Raw genomic sequence first — 19,462 nt, 5'->3', positions numbered from 1 at the left:
AAAAAAAAAAAAAAAAACAAAAACAAAAAACAAAGCAAAACCAAAAATTGCTGGTACTGACTTTTTCTTTCAAATAATAGTTAACTCCACCTTTGTTAGGTACCTACACACACATGCACACATACACACATACCTATTCTCACATACATCCAGCCATTCACCCTGCTTTCTCTTGCAAAGTGTAATCGGCTGTAGAAATGACAGTATGTTCTAACATTTTTATCTAAAAATACACCTTGTTTTAATAAGACCTAGAGTTTAAGAGTCAGGATGGATTTAACCAAGAACTTATAAACAGGGTGCAGTCTTCAGCAAACTGCTGTGTGAAATTATCACTTAGCACTTTTCTATCAGCTATGTGGCAAAGTTTTAATTTGCCCTATGAATGCTTTTGTTTCTTTGGCAAGACAAAAAGTAGTTCTATTTTTTTTTCCCTGCAAAGATATCCAAATATATCTCTTCATTTATTAAGTTGTTGACACAAAGGAGTCCAGTGTAACAGGCCAAGTCAATGTATCTCTTCATTGTGAATAAGACTAACAGGATTAAACTTCCAAAATGAAAGGGGTGAAATAAGCCAAATACCAGAGTCTTTAGAGTAATATGAGGGATGAATCTGGGCAATGACTCTCAAATCTCAAACTGTTAAATTCTAGGATTTAACAGGCTTCAATGAACTTGCTAATTTAAAAGTGAGTGAGCCAGTATGTTATGATATGTCATAGAGGAAGCCTCAGAAAATCAAGTATGTAAAGAACTGTTCCCCCAAACACAAAGGGGGGGGAAAAAAATTATTTACATCAAGGTTTCATGCCCTAGTTCATTCTATCAGTCTTTCCATTTAAGCCACTGTAAGCATGCATAAAGTTAACTGATAGACAGAATCTCTGTACTAAAGTTTTAAGGTCATGAGGTCAAGTACTTGTAAGTTAGGAAATGGCAGAACAAGGACTGAGAGTGAAACTCAAATTCATCTGTCTTCTGTGTGTGCACAGTGATACAGTCTGCAGCACAAGAGCAACACAACCGTTTTTTCCACAGGACCCTCTCCTCCTCTTAGTGCACAGGGTGGATGCACTCCCTTGATGAGGAACTGCTCTGTCTTGCTTTCTCTTTGTTCACTGTGCATGACCCAGGCTTTATTAATTCTCCATACTCCATTTAATTGATGAATTCTGAGATTGACTTTGGCTTTTGTGCTGATCAATACAATGTGTGAGAGAATCACAGAAAAATTATTTCATAACACCCCTTTGAGGAGAAGAGACATGATTCCTCCCACGTTAGAAATTTAGCAAGATGTAGCTATGAAGTATTCACTGATCCAAGGACTTCAGTTTGACAACTCTTAGGACACCAGCAGCCTTCAATTGAATTTTTTTGTCTGAAACACTGATCCTTCTGACTTCTGCTGCAGCTGGGATTGCTCCCCACTTCAGCAAGTCACATCCTGGGAACCCAAATCAAGCAATCAAATACAGGGAACAGCTACCACTAAATTAAAAAAAAAAAAAAAAAAAAAAAAAAAAAAAAAAAAAAAAACACAGGCAGTCAGGCCAGGGGAAGGGATAGAACATAGCTCTCAAGAGCAACACTCGAACACTTGATCCATCAACCTCCCCACTCCCTTCCACACAGACTGTGCTCAATCACAGCCCCAGGAGGAAAGCCCACCAACCCAAAGTCACTCTAAGTAAATGCCCCAAAACATGCGCTCTTGGGGCAGGGATCCTGTAGAAAAATGTGACTGTGAATTAAAGACCACATACTAATGCTCACTTAGGCGGCAGCCACACTCAGGATCCATTGTCGATTCTCATGAAGAAAAGAAATAACTACTAAACTGAAATTTTAACTCAAACCTGGAGCTTTCAAGTGTCAAATTTGGACACAACTCTGATACCAATTGCAAATTCCTGTTCAAGAGCACTCCAGAGATTATGAGAGAAACAGTCATGAAGTTCAGGGCAGTATCCTTTCCCGGACCCTCTTTCTAGGAGTCTGCTGAACTGTCTTGTCTGAAATTACTGAGGCCGTCACAGAACAGGAAAAATCTCAACACCAAATTAAATGCATAACAATCCCTCCTATAATTTCAGATAAAAATTCCCCCTCCCTGCTTTGGCTTCTGTGTATAGTCCTAATTTATATCAGCTGTGGTTCAGTTTCTCACCCTTATACCCATTCTGAATAGTGCTCTACTTAACCTGTAGATGGAAGCACCTGAGAAGGTGTAGAGTCCAGCATTGACAATTATATTTGAAATTCACTGCAATCTGTCCTTCAGAAAATAAAAAAAAATAAATCACTTCTACATGTTGGGAATGACCAAAGTTTAGGCTTCATTTTATAACATACTAAAAGAGTCAGAGGAAATTCTGTATTTTCCTAGGCATTGTACTGCTGCTTTATCTTCAAAGATGCATTTCTATCATCTTTTTTTCACAATGTCTTCTTTGTTATTAAAATCAAAAAGCTATGTAAGAAGAATGTTACAATTCTTATCATTTCCTTCACCCTTCAGTGCATTTTCTGAAGAAAGAAGAAAGATGAATCATTGACAGGCTATTGCACCCCACAGGGCAGGCCCTTGTGAGAGATAATGTTGTGAAGTAAAAGTAGTAAATGGTGATCTCTGTATCGATACAGCTCAAAAGAAACTTCCAGAGTTAAAAATATTTCTGCACAGATCGCAAGCCTCGCATTTCAGTGCCATCTGAAAACCAAAGCAAGCAAGACACATAAAACTGAAATGAAGCAGCACTTTAAAATAAATAAATAAATAAATAAATAAAGTTTCTTTCAATGCTTTTTGAGAAAAACTTATGCGGTTACAGAAAGAAAAGTCACTAGAATAAGAAGGGGTTTTCTTGTATTGTTCATGCATTTTAGCATCCTTTAAATAAGAGATTACTGGGAAAAACAACACAGCATCTTTCTGGAAAAGCTAATCATCTGATCTTGTTGTCCATGCCACATAATTGCTGCTAATCCGTATTCCATTATGTCATTTTCCACAATATCCCTCCTCTTGCATTCAGTCCTGTTATCTCTTTTTCCTCCACTCACGTCTTCTTCCCTGGTCCTTCTGACCACAGGAAACGGTTTTCATTTACTACTTTCTGAGAGTTTGTGGTTGCTAAAACCTCTATGGTATTTATGATAAATATTAGTATCTATAGGATTCAATTGACTCACACAGCAGCCCTCTGCTCTTTCATGGTATTTGCCTTCCACCCACATTCTCCACCTTCCCAGATTTGAGCTCGCTTCTCTTTCTCTCTCTCTCTGTCCCTCCCTGTGACTCACTCTTGCTGCCTGGAAGTCCCAAGCACACTCGAACAGCTCTAGAGATTGTGTTACCTCTCCCCAGACTGCTGCTGAACCCCTTACCTGAATTAGAAAACAGGTTTGCTCTGCCTCCTCCTCAACTGTACATTGACCACGGTCCTGATAACATATAATAAAGGCTGAAAAGTTGTTTTTCTTCAGGAACTGCAGAGTGTTGGTGTAAGCGTGCCTTCAGTATTCCACCTTCAAAGAAATGTTGCTATCTATCAGTGCCATCACCCTACTCGGTCCAACAGCCTAAAGGATGCCACTGCTGCAGGACCTCAGGACTGTTTTAATTTATAAGGGGCTTTTACATCTTCCATTCATCAATCCAAAAATCCCTGCAGCACAAAGACTGCCAGAGCTGCATTTTTCCTTACACTGCTTGTGACCCATGCATACCATGGGATCATGGGCACAGAGCAGAGTTCAGTTCTCTGCCTCTTTAGCATCCATACCATTCACTCCCTTCTGACTCTCTCGCATGTCAGCATTCAGTCAGGCTAGGTCTTACTGATTTTAATGGGATTTAAACGAAGACGTTTGGTAGCCGCCTTCACTAGACCCCATCTTCTGTGCTGTTCACAGTGTTCCCAGAGGTGCCCCAAGTTAGGCAACCAGGCCCCCCAGGTTCCCTCTGCCATCAAGGAAAGAGCCAGCCACCTCCCAGTATGATTCAGAATGGAGGTGGATTGAATTACCCCATGGACCTGCCTGTTTCTCCATTAACTATAGGAGACACCCAGGGAGACCAGACTCCTGACTTGAGAGCCTCTTCTCATTGCCTAAATTTGGTTGTATGAATCCACCTCTACATGTTGCTGCAGATAAACATTCAAATGGATTGCAACACGCTGCTGCCTTTCACAGCTCCTTTTGTTCTTCTCTTTGTCTACCTCTTATCATGGAGCAATGTGGTTTCTGCATATTGAATTTTTCAAAGGAAAAATCCTACACACAAACATGTATTCCAGTTGACTTTGAAAACAACTCTGGTTATTGACACCAAGGCCTATTTTCTGCCACTCCGCAGCAAGTCATCTCTGAGGATGCACTCTGGTATGGCTTGGCTTTAACAGGAGCTACCAAATATGAGCAGAAGCTGCGATATCTATCATCCTTCCGGGCCAGATGCTAATGCCCAGTGTGGACTATCAGTCACTCCTGGGCTTGATCCAAAGCCTACTGAAAACAGCAGGAGTCTTTTCACTAGATTAATTGGACGGGGAAGTCAGTCCTCATATCAGAAAGAGTACTTTGCATGTTCATCGGTACATGACAGACAGGTGGATTTCAGATGTTTCATGAGAAAGGGGTCTGAGCTACAACTGGATTGAGGTGTCAGTTCTCCAAAGATGAGGGGCCACTTGGGTTCACTATTACAGTTTCTACTATATATGCTTTTTAACGCTGCTGGTGGTGCGCTAATCTTCATTTGTTAGGCTGGGGATGACTTGTCATAACACATGAGTGCTTTAACAAGTGAAGATAAGAGCCTTTTCTAACACTAAGCTCTTCTATATCTGCTTCATACAGCATTCTGCATTTGAATAACAGGGCTGTCAAGTAATCTCAGACTTGCACTACCATTTATAGCTTAGCTTTTTACTTTTATGCAATTAGCAGAAGTGGTAGCACTTATTTGCTTTCAGAGGAGACTATATCCTCTTCCTCCCTCTCACTGCAACCTCCACACCCTCCCCTTCAATCAGCTGTGTCTCAAACTGGGAGGGAACTGGGGTAATTTGACTCACCCCATTAAAGCAAATGATTGTATCAAACAAAGGTGGCCTGAGCCAAAGTCCATTTAAGTCTACAAGAGTCTCCAGGGACTCCAAAGAAATTACTGTCCTCACTGGCAATATGTATATAGGAAACCAGGGTCAGGATCAGCACCTATTCCAGTTGCCTTAGTGTTCCTGTCCTGTGCAGGACCTTGCCTGTGCACAGGTTTTTCCCTTTCCTTCCCTGTCAGACCAGGGGTTGGTGGTAGATGCTGAGCTCCACTGGCGCTGGTGATTGGCCCTGCTAGAAGCTACTCTGTATGAGCAGCTGTAGAGCAAAGGTCCAACCTAAAGATAAATAAATAGCAAATGTTAGAATGACAATGAACAGGAAAGAACAATGCTGGGGGAGGAGTGACCATCCTTAGAGCTGGAGAAGACCAAAAATAAAGGGTCGTGTCACATCTCTGCATATGGGGTGATGAGGCAGCTTTGTGAGAAGAGGGACTAGGAAGGGAGCCAGAGCTACATGAATAGCCAGGTAATGCATGCATCTCCACCTGGACACATGGACAACAGCACACACATGTGAGTGAATGAACGCTCTCCAGGCTTTCAGGGAAAGTGATTACCTTCAATAAGCTTTTAACAGTGCTAGGTATAACAGCGGAAACAGTTAATTAAAAGGAAATCTGTCCAGCACCCAGATTTTCCAAAGAGCTGAAAGCCAGATTTCCAGCACGGGAGCAGTCTGATTTCCTAAAAAGCTCATATCTCCTTTAGGCATCTACGTGACATTACACATTCAGCCTGTTCCATATGCAGATTTGTCCCTTTTGATTTTGATGATTGCAGGCAGATTTCCCAAAGAGGTCTGAGCTCCTGCATTAAAGACGGCTCCTAAAAAGTGACGCAAACTGTCCAAGCAAAGGTCTGAGAGCAAGGGGACAAACTAAACAACCCTGGTCAGGAAAAAAATGTAACTGAAAACAGTCTGGTGAAGCAACCACCCACCCGAGGGAGCGTGCTGTGACCAAAGCACACACGTCACCAGTGGCTCCCAATGACACTCAGCCTTTTGGTGCTCGTCCCATGGAACGCAGCGGGCATGGGCTGTAGACAAACTCTTAAGAGCGTGTGGAAAGTTTTAAAGACACGTATGTTCCAACTGAGTTCGAACGAGAGCCAGTGAGATACTCCCAGGCTTAAGTACTTTGGTGAAACTAGGCCACAAAACATCAGCCTCTTGCTGAACTGAGCTAGGCGGGAACCCAATACAACAGACTGCTTTGTTCAGCACATACACTGATATCACTTACATTGTGGTGATATCAGCTGGTAAGCTGCGGAAATGCCTCCTGCGTTACTTATCCTGCACCTCTCCTACTCTCAGTCCATTAACCCAGGCTTGCTGGAGCCACTTCTGAAGCTCCAAACCTAAGCAGCAGTTATAAAACCACTAGTGCATAAATAAACATATTTCCCCCCAGAATTGGTATTTCCTACGTCAGACATGCAACAGTCAGCCTTGGATGACTGACAGGCTTCATGTGTAATATCTTACAAGTCATTACTGCTGGAAAGGAGTGTGCTGTACCACTGAGGAGCTGGGAATTGTCTTCTGTCTCTTTCTAGGCCTCATAGGATCATACTTATTGACTCTGAGGCAATCCACACTTTTATGTAGATAGTAGCCTCAGGTTGCCTAAAAAGCACTCCTGTTATGACATGTTCTCCTTTGCCCCATGGCCTGTAAAGTAGGAGGTTTTTTACACTTACAAAAATACAATTGCTTTTTCTCCTAGTTGGAAATAACTACACTAGATAACAAAATATCCCATACAGCATTGGAGCCAAAGAGAGAGGACATGATTCTCAACTTCAGTTTCCAGATCTACACCAACTGCCAAGCCATTCAGGCAATGTCAGCTGAAGGCATTTTGCACAGATGGATACTTTCACAGCTGGACACTTTCACAACTTCACAGTGCTGGTGCTTCATTACAGACAAGTCCCTGAACTCTTAGTATTAAAATCACCTTCCTTTGGAGGGAGATGGGCATGACCAAGAGTGAAAATAATATGTTTTATAGCTGTCTCAGGTATTTCTAGGATAAATCTTTTTTCTGTACACGGCATCACACAAGAACACAGAAGGGAGGCACCACCAGGCATCACTCTGGGCACGTCTGACTGCAATCACATCCCAGAGTACAGGAGCACCCACAGGGTCTGCTTGTGCCATGTGTGGGTCTCCAGGAAAGCCATCCCTGAAATACATGATGACAGAGGCAACAAGGCTTTTCTGGCAGAAGTTTACACATACACAGGAACACTTTGCACATATAATGGCAGGCTCTCACACAGACAGTAATTGGGGCTGACTACATTAACATGTCCTCATTCACTATTTGGAAGTTGCAGCACCATTCTAATCCTGAGTATTTTCTTAACTAGTTCATTAGCCCTTCAACATGCAAACTACTGTAACCTTACTGTTCCACTCAGCCTGCAAGGAGTCGGAAACAATAGCTCTGAGAGAAATGTGAGCTGCATGGTTCATGCTACAAATCTGCTTTTCCTGAAATCTGACGGAAATGGCAATTAGTGTGCTTAACCATTTCACTCCTAATAGTGTAACCAAAAGCTTTTAGGCAGTGTGCTCATGACTCAATTGAGGTTGAAGTAGCAGCTAAAAGGGATGCAGCATGAAGAGGGTTCCTCAGAGCCGTTGTTGGCTGTAGGATTTAAGGAAGGAATTCAAGCTCTGCACCTTTGCACAGCAGCCTGCTCCACCTCCTCTCTAGAAAATATCCCAAGGTTTCAAGCCACCCAAACCCCTTCCTGTGAAAGCTTCCCAAGCTCCAGAAGTGCCAGCTCCCAGATCCTTGTGTCCTAATCTCTACTTCTCCTCTGACAACTTCTTGACTTAAGGAAGCATGGGAAAATGATCAATATTGCATCATTAAAATCTGGAGCAACACAAAATGCCATATATTTTATATCAGAATACATAAATGCACAAAATAAGTCTTTTAACAGCACGAGAGGTCATGAAAAAACAGATGTCTTATGTGACTTCAGAGGTATAATTTAACTGCAATGTTGCTGTGACACATTTTGCTGGTGCAGGTATAGGCCAGATGAGCCAAGCTCCATTTATTTTCTCTCTCATAAAATTCAATCTTGTTTTTGAAGTCATAGATTTAGTGAGATTGAAGATTTCTGATGGAAAATGTGTTTGAGTTAGTCCTTGGAGATAGTCCAGCTCCGGAGGTGGTGCAATACAGTGGAGGAGAGCAAGCAGACATAAAAACACTAATGAGAATGCACGTGGGACCTTAAAGGAAGAGGTGTAGATGAGTATTGTTCCAATATTAGCTTTCCCCATGTGCTCTGCAGGATGAGTAGCAGCAAAGATCAGCATTTTTCTGTCTGATCTAAAACATGCCAGCATGCCGCCAGACAATTTTTGAGAATTCCCTGCTCCGCAGTAGTTAAATTTTGTCCTTTGCAATTTTCAGATTTTTGACAGAACTGCTGGTGACAGTTGTAATAATATTCTGTAAAATGTTGTGGTGGTGATTCTTTGAATGCCTTTGTGGTTTGCTGTCCAGAGTTATAATAACCTATGTTTGCCCAGATATGTGTTCTCAACTTGGAAGCACTGGAGCTAGCATTTACTCTTCTGCCTGGGTGACTGCACGTGTGTGTCAGCGTGTGCTGCTAAACATGTGAGCAAGTCTCTCTCCAGGTATTTGCCAGGTGCTTCCTGGTCCCTAGGAAGTACATTTCTGGCTCACATCTCAGGGAAAGTGGGTGACAAGGTTTATTCCAAAGAGCATAATCCACCAATGGGGATCATAGGTGGTTTCTGAGCCTCCTTTCAGTGTCATGTATTTCTCTATCAGTTACTTCCTTCCTTAATCATTTTATTTTAGAAACAATAATGGAAGGAATAGAGGAGAGGGGGGAAAAGAAAAATACAGTTCTGTGATTGTATGGCAAGACTGAAACCAGCATAGTTAAACATTAGTTTTGATAAAACAGTTTACTTCAGATTACAATCTTGCTCTGTTCATCTCAAGGAGCTTAATTTGAGCTCCTCAGAGGATGAGATACAATAGCCAACTTACATTAATATTTGCCTGGTCTTAGGTCTAATGCATATATGTCCTTAGGGAAAACTGCTGAGTGAAACTTTGAGAATCAGGCTTGTGAGACATAGATTGAAATCATATATGTGTGTACAAGGCACCAATTTCAACTAAAACTCTGTGCAACTTTGGAAAGAGAACTCTAAACAAAGCTGAAAAGAAGATCCCAAAACCACTCATAGTCAGTCATAAAGGACCTTCTCTGGAGTCTTTCTGTGTCTTAAAAACCCTTTTTATATATATTTATGTCCACAAAGAAAACAACAGAAAGGAAGAGAGAGGTGTGAAATATGCATTGTACTGGACTTAGATTTATATAAACAAAGATATTTCACAAAAATACTTTACAAAGTAATAAACTAAAGCCTGGTAGTGCATGGATGTTATAAAAGCCAAGGTCTCTATTCTGTGCCAAGCAATAGCTCCTAAATATATATTTTTAAAACTGGATCGCAGTCAGCTGAAATAGTGAAAAGCGTTAGCTCTAGAGATGGGAAGAAAAGAGCTGAATTTAATTTGAGAAGAAAATCCTTCATGGTTTGGCTGCACACAAACAATGCTATACCCCCTGAAAGCTTGGCTTTTGAAATGAATTCATGCTTTAGAGGAAGGAAAAGCTGAGCATCCCCTCAGTAGTGACTGTCCCAGTTCAGCCTTGCACACTGGTATTACACAGCATTTGCTGTGCCTGAAGAATCGTAATATTATCTACTGCCATTACACACTCCAGTTGTGGACACTCAGGCCAAACAGCACATTCACCCCAATACTCACAAATTAAATCCTGTAAATAGAGCCTTTAATCCATGTCCTTTTAAACCATTAGTATTACAGTATTTCTGAATCTCTAAACTTAAAAGTGCACCCACATAAGGCTTTAGGTTTTGTGGATGGTAGCATATTGGGATGCTAAATAGTAAAATTGTCCTTAGGAATTGAAGAGCCTCATCAGAGACCCCAAAATCCTGCAACTGTAGAGCTAAGCACAATTTATGTGGAGCAGCCATGCAGAAAATCTTCTTCCAAAGCCAAATTCTCTTATTGATGTAAACTGCGCTTTGTCTCTTACCTCTTTTACATTCCCTCTCCTACACCTCTCTCCCTGCCCCCTCCTCAAAAGGGGGATCATCCTCTGTTAGCTAAAATTAGCCAGCTATGAGTCGTGCTCTGTCTTTTGTTGTCTCTCTTCCTGACCAGGGATGGTCAGTCTCCTCCTTTCTGGGGACCAGTAAGTCCCAGTAGCGCAGCGGGTGTCTCTGGGCTGAGGTCGGTTTCCTGAGCTGCTCTGCTCACACCTTCAGATCATGCCTCCCAGCTCCATGCTTGCCCCCTGGTTCCAGGCTATGCTCCTCCCCAAACTGTGGTCCTCATCCTGAGCTGCAAAAAAGCTGCTCTCATATGATTAAATTTCTGACAAGCTGATGGGGCTGTGACTTGGACCAACAAAACAGATTGAATGATGGTTTGGTTAAACACTGAACCTTCCAAGAACTACCTGCCTCTCTGGAAACCATCTTAAAGCCTGTTTCATTCTCCAGCTCCATCTTTTCTGTTCTCCATGCTTCCCCGCTTCTCACTTTCTTCCTTCCAGCTGGTGGGCTCCTTCCCCTCTTCTCCTCCTGGGTCACTCACTCTCCTTGCCCTTGGGTTTTCCACCCCACCCTTCTCTCCACTCTCTTCTCCCCAGGGAACACGCAGGCTCTGCCCTGGCTGTCCCTCCCCATCACCTTTCATCTCAAAACTCCTGAGATGGTAATTTTGGTCCTCACACACAGCTTACGAGCTGAGAGGAAAAATCTGACTTATTTCTACAAACTCATACATCCCAGGCTGAGATTTCACTGACACTCTGACATTGTTCATTTTCAGCTCACTTTTCATGGGTTTTCTAGCGAAAAAGTTAAACTGAGAGCTACCACCAGAATTTAGAACTGGGTTTAAGAAAGAGTCAAGTACGTGTTGGAATCCCTTTGCACTCAGGGAACATACGAGGGTGCTACGTACTGTATATGTCCTGTGTTTTTTACATTTGGTACTTGGTCTGCTTAAATATATGCATGTAACTACAAGCTCTCTTAAGCCAATATGCTTACATTTCTCCATGTGTTTTCTTGACTTTAAGCCTTGGCTGATAGTAAAACGGAAGCTTCTATTCTGGAAAGAGAAACTATACATAAAAGGACTCCAAATAAGCAGAGAAATTTAAAAAAAAAAAAATAGAGAGCTTTGTAGTGATGCATTTGTTTTTTTAAGAGTTATGATTTTTATACATATCTATATGCCCGCATATAATCTTTCAAACACAATTTTTCCCCTACTTTTTCCATCAACTTCTATTTCTCTTAACAGAAAAAATTTTTCACAGTGGGAGGGGACATTGAATGAAATATTTTTTCTGTTATTGTTTTAAATAAAATAAAAGGAAAACCAAAATCAATGTTTCACAGTCTAATACCGATAAACCACTGTGATATCTACTGGTAGCATGCTCCTGACACTTTTCTTGTTTGACAGAAAGTAGATTCTACCACAGCTTCACAATATCATCAGCTCAATAACATCATTTTTTTCCTCTATCTGTTGTTTATGAACATCTATAGCTGTAATGGATCTGCTCAGAATTTTCAATCATCTTAACAGTCACTCATTTGATATCAGATCATGCTTCACATCCACGTATAATAGAGAAGAAGAAGGTAAGTGACTCACTCTTCTGAGGAACTAATGCAAAGTGATTGCCTTCGTGATAGTGTAAATGTAAATTACCCCCAGGAAAGAAAAACCCAGTCACCTCTTAGGATTTACTTCAGCTCAAGGCAGAGCTGGTATCAATATGGTGCAGCTTTGTATTATCCAAGAAAGACCAGAAAGACATTCCTTCAGCAGGCTGACAATGTGCTGCTTCTCATCCTTGGCATTCTCTGAGACTGGGTCTCTTCTGGGCAAGAAACACAGCCCCAGGAAACAATATTATCCATTGCCAACTAACCTAAGAATTTCAGCTGGCCCTAGCTCTTCTCTCAAGAGTGCTGAAGAGATGGACTGCTAATGGTTTGGGGACAAGGCTGAGATCAGGAAAACTCCACTGCAGTTCCCTGCCCCGCTGGGCTGTGTGATTTGAGCCAAATGATTTAGTCTCTGCCTCCTGCAGTTCTGCAGCATCTGTGAAATAAGTCATCTCCAGACCATGTGGGGTGCTAGTGGGCATACATGGAAGTTTGCGGTGGGTTCAGCAGGGACCATTGACAATATAATTAGCTGCTGGAAGAGCTACCAGCAAAGCTGGTTAATGACACAGATCCGACAGAGATATCTAAGTATCTCCAAAAGAACAAGAGCAAATGAAGCAATGTGATCTTCAATTTAATGTCAGTTTCCCTGCTGATGGAATGTGTGGTAAGTTTGAAGGTGTAAGATCAATTTTAGGTCCAAATATAATGCCAACTGAGGTGCCAGAGTGTGTAACCACTATCTTTGAGAGCTCATTTTGGATCACACCACACGGATCGACCACCTGCCATCTTCCCAAATCTTTCCCAGCATCTGAACCCTCTACAAAGCAGTAATGAAAATTATTCACCTTAAAGGGCCAATATGCACACTAAAAATCAGCAGATAAAAGTAGACTCTAGGACAATAAATAATGTTTTCCTTCCTTAAAAAAAATTATTCCGGGAAACTGTATGGCTCAGGGGATTGGTATTGGGATATGGAGCCTTTCATCGCTGATCCAAACATGACCCAAGTCAGTAGTGACCAAAAAAATGGTTACTGTTTGGCAGATGCTTTGTGGCCTAGAGTATTTGAAATGAGTTGATGGTCTTAATCCAGTTCCCAGTGGACGACTATCCACATCACAGAAACCACCACCACAATTGGCACCCTTATTGGCAGCCTTAGCAGGTTGGCCAAGGATTAAATAAGTACAGAGACTGAGCCACCCGCTTATGCCTAGCTAGAGGTTGCCCCTCTAGGTCATGGATGAGACACAAGGATGGGGTGGAGTGGGGAAGCTCACACACCCTCTGCTTGTGCTGTGCTGGTTTTGTGGGTAAGGAGAGGAATTCATTTTCCAAGGCTGTGATTCAGGCACCCTTCATAAGCAGTATATTCATGTACATGTGTTTAAACATGAATTTAAAAAGGGGACAGAAACTGAGAGAATTTCAGGATTTGCTCTCAAAAAATAAGGCACCGAATTCATTACTGGGGAATTCATCAAAGTTAGGGTAGTTATACCAGGGCTTCATTTAACAAAATGTGTACAAGCAACCTGAAAAGTGGCTCTACTTTGAGAAACATTCCTTCTGCTGTGCTATGTTGTCAGTCATCGCTTTAATTATCTCACAAGATGTCTTAGAACGAACATAATCTGTGCCAGCTATTATCAGAAAGCTAAAGCTGATTTCTAATTAGGTATACAATGGCAACTATCATGTAAGCAAAGATCTGATACACCTCAAAAAAAACATATCTGTGCAATATGAAGAAAAGCGGGACTCTTGTTATCACTGAAAGTGTTTTTCATTTTCGGAGAGGGAAAATACACCAGTCCCTCTCATTTATCTTTACCCAGAGTAGGAGATCTTCCTCAGTGACTTGATGGATTTTACCATTTCTTTTCAATAAACAGCACTCTCCTAACAAAACACTGTGAGCTAAATCCTGCAGTTATTCAGGCAATGTTTGGATGAAGCCAAAATTTAAACTTAAACTTTAAACTAGGCAGCACCTAGGCTGGCTGAGTGAAGGGCAAATAGCGCAAGTTTTGCACATGCCTCCCTGTGTGAAGGCACAGAGAGATCTTCCCCTGCTGGCAGCCCAAGCAGGCAACGCTGGGAGAGGAACTGCAGCACACAAACAGGAAAGGCTTCCCAAAGTCACACAGGAACCTGGCAGCACTTGAAGCCACTTCTGTACTACTTCATTTTATACCATTTTTTTTGCAGCAGCAGCAGCAGCAGGCATGGCAAGCAGTGACAGCTCTGCCCAAGTATAGACATGGAGAACAAATTCTGCAAGCAGCTGGAGGTCACTCCTTTGCTATTCACCTCTGTAATAGCCTGAGTGCCTCATTGCCTGTTGGACCTTATTACACCAAGTCTTTAATAAGAAGGTAGAAACCTGTGTACCTGACTGGTATTTTTCACTACCAGACTGATTTAACACCTAGCTTCCATACCTATAGTAAGACAGAAAGACAAGCCAGCCTGTGAAAGCAGGGCATTTTCTACCTACAAGAAGGAACTGCCATTTGATCTTTGCTGCAGTACAGCCCTCATATGTTTTAGTTTTTAAACTACTTCTTGCAAAATGGAAATCACAGGAATCAAAACTGGCAAACTCTTAAAAGCTTCCTTGTATGTGACACATACGAAATGAAGTGTCTTGTCCCAGAGAACCATTTCCATTTAGTTTTATGATTTAATGCTCAGGTTAGTGGGTCATCATGACAGGAAGGTCCAGGTTCAGAAATAAGCAAAGAGCAAAGTAGTGAGAAGTAGGATCTCTTCCCTGTTGGTTGCAGGAACAGCGCTCAGCACAGTGCATTGTCTGGCCCTGGATGTCCACATGCTCCTGCCATGCCAACACATGTCAGATGTGGAGAGCACCCTAACAGAAGTACTTGACCTAAACTGAACAAATTTCCTAATTGCAGTAAGACAACACTTGAGGGTGTGGTTACCACAGAAAATCACACCCATGGACAGATTAGGAGCACCTGGCTGCACCTCATGCCTCCTAATGTCCCAGGGGCATGATTATCTCATCGAGTGCCACCTGCCAAGTCTTGTTGCTGAGGAGCTGGCTTTGGCACGCTGTGTAGTTGGGGTGGGGAGAGGAGAGGAGCACACAGGGGCAGGCACACATGCTTGTCTCAAGTGCATTCCTTAAAAGTGAGTATTTACACCAAGACGATGCCTCAGTTCTGCTCAGAAGCACGTCTGCGTTTGGGGGTTACAAAGGAGCGAGCTTTGTAACAGCACCCTCACACCCTCAGCACAGCTCACATTGCGTGTTAGTGGTTAATGAACGTCCCTGAACTTGCCATTCTCCAGCCACAGCTTTTCCAACCACGCAGTGCAGCCTACAAGAGACCCAAACAGATGGATGAACCTGGAAAATTGCTTGGATGGCAATTTGTAAAATGTTTTGCCCCTTTTCTCCCAAAAGAGGACAAAGCCAAAGTGAGACATAGGCTTTGTGGCTTCCAAAGTGCTCTGAGCATGAAAACAGCACGCCGACTTCAAAGTAGGTAGCATGTGTCCAGGTGAGGCTCTGCTGTGCACATTGCCTCTGCATGCAAGTCCTTCTCATCTCTCCTATCCTCTTTCATCCCTGGTTCAAGGTGTGAAGCCTAACCTCCACGCAGCAATTAGTGGAGCATGGCCCAGCAAGAGAAGACAGACCAAACATCTGCCTCTGCCAGGGCTGTTGAGCTCCTCTATAACAATGAAGATCATAAAATACAAGACAAAGCTCTGAGCCCAGAGGTAAGTTACTCTCGGTCGAAAGGATCTGTCTGGGGAACAAACTTTCAGAGATTAGACTAATCCAGAGCCTGATGACCTTTAGGTCATAGTGCAAGAACTTCCTCTTTGATACATCTTTTACAACATAACCAGAGTGACATTAACAACAATAACCTGACCCCATCCCTCCCCGCAGAAACACCTACCCTGGGCAGAGCTCCCCAGAGACAGAGAAGTGAGAAGAACAAAAGACTCCAGGAAGTCTACTAGAGATGTGCCAATCTAATTATTATGGGCAGTGCTCAGATACTGTGATGAGAGGTGCCAATGAAAGAAAACAACCAAAAACTGTAAAGCTAGATGGTGTACCCTTTAGGCCATGGGAGTGGAGAAAAAGGAATTTACTATGAATCAGATGAAACCGTATTTATTTGCACTCCCACCCTCAGCCCTTTTGATAGCATCAAAGTCCACTGGATTTGAAGCTGCCCTGACAGATTTAGTGGTAGTCCACAGCAGTAGGGAATAGATTTAAGCCCCGTCCTTTGCTCCTTGCTCACTGTGCTGTACAGCAGTGCTGTTCTCCATCCAGCAAAATCCTCCTCTCCTTTAAGGCTCAGCACAACAGGTCTGATTCAGAAATGTTCCCCTTCCTCTTCATTCCCCTTGAGTTTCTCACCCTGAGTCATCAGACTACAATATAACTTTAATGTGGAAAGTTTTGTGGGTACGTTTTGTTTTCTTTTAACTTCAGAAAATAAAAGGTACAACCAGAGAGGAGGGGGGGGGGGGAAAGTGTCTCATGGTTGAGAGGACTCTTTTAACCAAGGAGTCACATGGCTCCATGGCGAGCAGCCAAAGGAGTCATGAGAGATGCTGCCATTCCTCCCAGCGCTCCCTTAACCATGTCCTGCCTGCTCCCCAGCCGGCCACCGGCCACCTCGCGCCCCGCGGCCGGCAGCCCTCCTCGGCCAAGCCTTGCTCCGCTGTGCCCATGGTGGCTGCCTGGCTCCCGTGGAAGGAGGCGGCACTGTCAGGAATGATGCTCATGACTTTGGTAAGCGGCGCTTTCCCCCTGCCCTCACCCCTGAGGCCGCACTGGACGTGGTGGTGGTGTAGGCCGCAGCGGTGCCGTGTTCCAGAGGAGACGCAATCACACTGTCTCTACTGCTTGTGGTCGGAAAAGAGTCACTGAAAGTAATGACGTGGCCCTTACGCCGCGTTTTCCGGTTTCAAAGTGCTGTGGCAGCTTTCGCGCCCCTGCCCCTCCCCTACCTCCCGGCCGTGCCAGCGTTGCGATTGCCCTCTTAAAGCTGTGGGAAACTGAGGCAGGCAGAAATCAGGGTACAGCTATTCAGCATCTCAGGCATCGGTCCAATCTTGGGCCTTGCCTGTCTTCACTGCAGAGCAAATCCCACCACAGAAAAGCATAACCTTTAGGAGGGGCTATCGGAGCGCCCCAGCCAGGGTCCACATCAATTAGAGATTCAGTTGGGCTTTTTTCAGATGCTTTCTTGCCTCGCTGCCGGGGATGTTAGGACCAGTGCTGGTTCTGCACGTCCATCCAGCTCTGCTGGGCGCTACATAGCAGCTGCTGCGTTCCACCCCAGCGGTGAGTGAAACGATCTTTGCCCAATTCACTTGAATACTGGGAAGTTTAATTCACTGACAATCCTTGAATGAAAGAAACTATTATTAAATAGTAGTCACATTTCATAATTGTGTCTCACTTCAGCCAGATTAGGAGGGTGGATACGATATCCAGTCCCAGTACTGCAGCACTTAAACAATTTTAAATTAAATACACCTCAAATTGTTTTCCAGGCCCTACTTGCAGGCAGACAGTGGTTTATATCTTTATGGCTTCTGCTTACTTCCAGCTTTAAAAGCTGGGCTGCCCCACAGTGCCTTGCACATAACGAGCAAATGCCACAGTGCTTTTGAAGTGCTTCTCCCCTCAAAAAATAAATAATGTTTTGTTTTTATGTCAGCTCTTACTGGCACCAGAGGCCATAATGATTCTTTCAATAGCCCATAGAACTGATTTGGGGTTTTGTCTGACATGGCCTCCTATTAATATTGCTTTCGCTGTATGTTCTTGGGAAATATGGCCACATTCCCTTTAAATTGCGTAATATGGCAGCCTGTGCCAAGGCTGTACTCGAATGGATACTGGAAGAACAAGGCTTGTGCTGACTTTCTGTTTGGTTCTCCTCTCGCTTGCACCAGAGTCACTCCTGCTTCATTAACTTACTGAGCTGTGGACGTAAGCCCAGGGGAGAGAAGCCTTAGGCCCCCAGGGCTGAAAAGACAAGATGCGAAGGCTTCCCAAAATTCTGCACAGATCTATAGTAATGGGCATCCAGGAGAAAATGTTTTTGAATGCCTTTCTTGAGCATTCTAGGTGCATGCTGGTGGAAGATGACACCCATCAGAGTTATGTATGCACCACAAATCTGCCAATAAAGTCCCCGGAGTTCCATCAGTTTTGAAAGCAGTGCCACTGATTAGCAACAGGGTGGATCCACTTCAAATAAAAAATCTGGGACACGCAGTACAGTGGCCAGTGGACTTGGTGCTACTTCACAGGGGAAAATTTTTCTGCCGCATGTTAAACATCTGAGGCTAGCTTTTGCCCTCATTTGCACACTTGCTATACCGCTGGATGTCCTTTTTTTTCTTATTACTTAGGAACTCGGGGTGAAATTTGACCTAGGACAAAGAGCTGGAACAAAGACCATGTCACCATGATGATTAAGTGGGATTTTTGCATAAACGTGAATTTTATCCTTTGTGGGTTCCTGCCACGGGGGAAATCTGATCCACAAGCATAAGCTGAAAAGAAAATAAATGTTCAAAATTGTAACTATGACATGGGTACAAACTGTATGCACTATTAAAATTATTTCCAGAGAAAGATACATCAACTCTCTAATTTAGCCTGTCTTCAGATTTTCTAAAGAAGGTATGATTTGCTGCAAAATAATTAATAGGTGATAATCATCTTGCTATCAGATCCTAGTGGAAGAAAGATTTTTTTATGATGAGAACAACTATTTGGCTGTAACTATCTTATTTTCAGAAAAGCTGCCTATACTCCGTAAGAACTGAATGAGGCAGCTAACTTTCAGCTCCATCGCACTATCGAGAAAACTGCCCTTTAGAACGAAATCCCAGGCATGGAAAAGACAGTGCTTAGTCTGAGGGTTTGTCCTAACAACGTTTAGACAGTAACAGAAGAGAGAAGTCACAGAAATATATTGCTTATGGACAGAATAACCTACTGAGAAAATACCTTAAGTCTCTGTATCTAGTATTTCTTCACATTTACTCTAGCTGAAGTATTTACAATGCTCCTTATGTGTGTGTTGTAGCAAAAGCAAATACATAGGAGCTCTCTGGACAAGAAGTAGCCAGTGAGTCCTATGCAGCTCTCCACAGGGGAGGGAGAACATATGCTTTTACCTTTGGAGGAGCATTGAAGGGAAAGTAAAAGAGAAGGAGAAGGTGCTAATAACCCTTAAAGGCCTGAGAGACATTTTCCAGGAACCCACCTTCCTTGGCTTTTCCTCCAGAGCACTCCTGTGCCTGAGCTCCTGGTCTGTCTTAGCCTCCCAAGTAATTCTGGGCTTGTAAACCTGAAGCTTTTGGTGACAAGTTTGTTCAGCACATTGCCAGGGTATTCCCATGTGCACAGCACAATCTCATGACCCAAAAGGCATGGAGATTTTGATTTTGTGTGTAGACATTTTGATCATGGTTCTTATAACTAGAG

At 43.0% G+C, this 19,462-nt stretch overlaps 1 protein-coding gene across 4 annotated transcripts in view; it reads right to left on the bottom strand.

Annotated features, from left to right (window-relative positions):
* The window catches only part of WNT7B (Wnt family member 7B), a 97,093-nt gene that overhangs the window by 63,842 nt on the left and 13,789 nt on the right, over positions 1–19,462 (bottom strand). The gene's annotated exons all lie outside the window — the stretch shown is intronic.

Source organism: Tyto alba, unplaced genomic scaffold (assembly GCF_018691265.1).
Source record: "Tyto alba isolate M040663 unplaced genomic scaffold, T.alba_DEE_v4.0 Super-Scaffold_21, whole genome shotgun sequence".
Taxonomy (NCBI): domain Eukaryota; kingdom Metazoa; phylum Chordata; class Aves; order Strigiformes; family Tytonidae; genus Tyto; species Tyto alba.
Note: the sequence above shows the minus strand (reverse complement) of the source record. Positions and strands in the feature narration are given on the sequence as shown.